This window comes from Alosa pseudoharengus, unplaced genomic scaffold, assembly GCF_046254945.1.
Source record: "Alosa pseudoharengus isolate Yale_2024_CS ecotype anadromous, Long Island Sound unplaced genomic scaffold, YU_APseudo_1.1 YU_APseudo_1.1_scf_20, whole genome shotgun sequence".
Taxonomy (NCBI): Eukaryota; Metazoa; Chordata; class Actinopteri; order Clupeiformes; family Clupeidae; genus Alosa; species Alosa pseudoharengus.
The window spans coordinates 5,667,116-5,670,245 of NW_027468664.1; the positions used below are offsets into that span (position 1 = coordinate 5,667,116).

The following is a 3,130-nucleotide window of genomic DNA, read 5'->3' on the forward strand; positions in this document are numbered from 1 at the left end:
CAGAGAAGGTAGACCAAACAGATGTTTTATTGATGAGGGAACATGGGGAGAGGGTGAAAGAGAAACAGAGAGAGAGAAAGAGAGAGAGAGAGAGAGAGAGAGAGAGAGAGAGAGATCCCCCCTCTCTGTCCTGTCCTCTATCCGTCCTTTCCTTTCATCTCTCCATCCCCCTTATTTGACCACTCTCTCCATCCTTCCTTCCTCTCCTCCATCTCTTCTCAGCTTGACTCAACCCCTTCCTTGGCCTTGTTTTTAAACGAGTGAGCACACACACATGTTCTAGAAGGTTCTGGGAGTAGCCAGCGCTGATCGACACGCCCAGCACCCAGAGAGCACCGCAATGACGCATCTGGAGCTGATTAGTGCACAAATTGTGTGTGTAAGTGTGTGTGTGTGTGAGCACGTGTGTTTACATATATATGTCTGTGTGTGTGTGTGTGTGTGTGTGTGTGTGTGTGTGTGTGTGTGTGTAGGGCCTGCCTTAGGGAACTTTTAACGCCACACTTCCTCAGGTGGAGGAGGGGGAGCCTGAAACTGCTCGATCCTCGAGGGAAGCTTTAAAAAGGTCCACAACCGGCTCCCCCCACCCCCTCCCGTCTCTGTTTCTCATTGGAAGATTGAGATATGTATGAGATATGTATGAGATATGTATGAGATATGTATGAGATATGTATGAGATATGTATGGTGACTGACTGGTAATTGCATATTGGCTCCACTCGAAAAACACAGGAAGAAAACTCCCTCGTTTTAGGAAACTACCCAACTAGACAGGAATTCCACTGAGAGAAATGCTATTGGGCCCTTCTGACCATCTAAGAACCCACACACTCACACATTAAAAGGTGTAAGTGTGTTTGCATCCACAAAACAGACAGACAGACAGACAGACAGACAGACAGACACAAACAAACACACACACTAGGCCGCACGCATTCACAAATAGAGCTGTGCACAGATCATATGAGCCTCGGATGCAAGCGGACTCCTGTCTCCTCCCCTGTCCTGCGCCTGACAACATGTGTTCTCTTTCAGAACTCTCTCTCTGTCTCCCTCCCTCACCTCTCTTTCTCCCTCTCTCTCTGTCTCCCTCCCTCACCTCTCTTTCTCCCTCTCTCTCTCTCCCTCCTGCACCTCTCTTTCTCCATCTCTCTCTCTCCCTCCTGTGCCTCTCTTTCTCCCTCTCTCTTTTTCTCTCTCTCTCTCTCTCTCTCTCTCTCTCTCTCTCTCCCTCCAGTCCTGCGCCTCTCTTTTTCCCTCTCTCTCTCTCCTTCCTGCGCCTCTCTTTCTCCCTCTCCCTCTCCCTCCCTCACCTCTCTCTCTCTCCCTCCTGTGCCTTTCTTTCTCCCTCTCTCTCTTTCTCTCTCTCTCTCTCTCCCTCCTGCGCCTCTCTTTCTCCCTCTCTCTCTCTCTCTCTCCCTCCCTCACCTCTCTCTCTCTCGCTCCCTCCTGCACCTCTCTTTCTCCCTCTCTCTCTCCCTCCTGTGCCTCTCTTTCTCCCTCTCTCTCTCTCCCTCCCTCTCTCTCCCTCCAGTCCTGTGCCTCTCTTTCTCCCTCTCCCTCTCTCTCTCCCTCGCCTCTCTTTCTCCCCTCTCACTCTCTGGCTCCCCCTTTCCTTTCTCCCTGCTTCTCTTTCTCTCTTCCCCTCTCCCTGCCTATGCTCTCTTTCTCTGGCTATGTCGTCCTCAGCCCCCCGGTCCAGCTCTCATCGCTCTGATTGACCTGAAAGGGGGCAGCCGGGGGGTGACCAGATGGATGGCTGCAGTGAGCCACTCAGGCTCTGTCTCCGGGCTGAATGGAGGCCTTTGAGCGGAGAACAGGAGGCCCTTTCTGTGGCCAGGCCAGCTCTCACGACATCACTGATTTCACCTTGGCCAGTGGAGGACAGCTGCAGCGTGGCAGCTGTTTAACCTCTGTCTGTCTGTCTGTCTGTCTGTCTGTCTGTCACAGGGGGATGGGACGTCAGCTAGGGAATTAGCAAATCTCTCTCCCTCTCTCTGACAGAGGCACAGGCACACTAACAAAGAAGTACACACACACACACACACACACACACACACACACACACACACACACACACACACACACACACACACACACACACACACACACACACACACACACACACACACACACACACACACACACACACACACACACACACACACACACACACTAATTCTGATTAAGGGGGAAATAAGCTGTTTTTCCATTGTGACATTAATCAGGCCAGCTGTTTGCATGTCACTCCACGCCTGTAGTATGATCAGAGATGGCTTGTCAAAACTTGCAATTAGCATAGTATTCAGCTGTGTGTGTGTGTGTGTGTGTGTGTGTGTGTGTGTGTGTGTGTATGAGTGTGTGTGTGTGTGTATGAGTGTGTGTGTGTGTGTGTGTGTGTGTGTGTGTGTGTGTGTGTGTGTGTACCCCCTCTGCCCACTCAATCTCCGTATCAGGCTAAATTAAATGAGTTCCAGCTGGTCCCCAATGCTAATGAGATAACCTGTTTACTCAGACTGGGCTGATCCATCCTGGCACAGAGAGAGAGAGAGAGAGAGAGAGAGAGAGAGAGAGAGAGAGAGAGAGAGAGAGAGAGAGAGAGATGGGAAGAGAGAAAAGAAAGAGAGGGAGAGTTCAACCCACACGCAGTCCATCTCTGCCCAGCCCCACACCATAACACCTAGTTCAGTCCAACCCCACCCAATCGCTGCCCCAACACCCCAACACCACTGCCAAACCAGCAGATGCAGACATGGCACTGAAGCCTGCGAGACCAGTCCTGGTGCCAAGCCCTGCCATGACTCCTACTGCCAAGCACCTGCCTGTGCCCTCTGAGCTCCACTTAGAGCAACATCTGCCCCATCTGCCCCATCTGCCATCAAACTCAGCTGTGACCTCAGCCAGAGAGTGGCCCTGCAATGCCACCGATGGAGCCGCTGCACACGGGTCCAGACGTCCAGCAAGACGCCGGCGGCGGGGCGTTCACCACGCAGGAGGGTCCCCGGCAACACCAGATACACACACAACAGCTGAGGAGGACAGGCGGAGCTGTCGTCGTGACGAGCGTGCGGGTGAACGTCCCTCAGAGGCTGCAGCGGGAGCACGATTTACATCCGCAAGCGGCCCATAAC

At 52.8% G+C, this 3,130-nt stretch overlaps 1 protein-coding gene across 2 annotated transcripts in view; it reads right to left on the reverse strand.

The window, feature by feature from the left end:
- tmtc1 (transmembrane O-mannosyltransferase targeting cadherins 1) overlaps nt 1-3,130 on the reverse strand; it is an 89,941-nt gene that overhangs the window by 79,842 nt on the left and 6,969 nt on the right. The window lies entirely within an intron of this gene.